This window comes from Dioscorea cayenensis, chromosome 1, assembly GCF_009730915.1.
Source record: "Dioscorea cayenensis subsp. rotundata cultivar TDr96_F1 chromosome 1, TDr96_F1_v2_PseudoChromosome.rev07_lg8_w22 25.fasta, whole genome shotgun sequence".
In the NCBI taxonomy this organism is placed as follows: Eukaryota; Viridiplantae; Streptophyta; class Magnoliopsida; order Dioscoreales; family Dioscoreaceae; genus Dioscorea; species Dioscorea cayenensis.
Window position 1 is genome coordinate 11,032,531 of NC_052471.1, and position 675 is coordinate 11,033,205.

Sequence of the window (675 nt, forward strand, 5' to 3'; positions counted from 1 at the left end):
CCAAATAGTCACATAGAGAATTTGTTGGAAGTGTGTGATATGCTCAAGATCAATGGTGTTCCGGATGATGCCATCAAGTTAAGAGCCTTCCCATTTTCCTTGAAGGGGACAACGAAGCTGTGGCTATACTCATTACCTAGAGCATCAATCACTGTGTGGGAGGGGATGGTAGAAGCTTTTCTTGCCCGTTATTTCCCTCTAGGAAAATTTGCAAAGCTTAGGAATGAGATCTCGTCCTTTTGCAAATGGAATTGGAGTCTCTATTTGAGACATAGGAAAGGTTCAAGGAACTCCTGCGAAAATGTCCTTAATATGGGTTTCCAGAGTGGATGATCACTCAGACTTTTTACAATGGTTTGAGCCAAAGTACAAGACAGCTACTTGATGTAGCAGTAAGAGGTAATTTAGGTATCAAGACCCCCGGAGAAGCCCGACAATTAATTAAAGAAATAGGGTTGAACAGCTACCAATGGAATGTTAGGGAGAAGAAGAAAGTTGCCGACATTCATGTGGTAGATGCAGTTACATCGTTGACGGCCCAAGTGGAGGCATTGAGTAAGAAGTTAGACACTATAACTTTTCTGAGATTGGCAGCCGTAACAAGTTGTGATGGATGTGGATGGGGACATGACCCATCTGATTGCCCGATAGCCGTTGGTGGTACACCCTCCATTG

General features: G+C 43.6%; 1 non-coding gene across 1 annotated transcript; it reads right to left on the minus strand.

Annotated features, from left to right (window-relative positions):
• Nucleotides 1-213: 213 nt before the first annotated feature.
• Nucleotides 214-319, minus strand: LOC120268270. The gene has a single exon (XR_005538894.1). It is a non-coding gene; the product is annotated as a small nucleolar RNA R71 (small nucleolar RNA).
• Nucleotides 320-675: the final 356 nt, after the last annotated feature.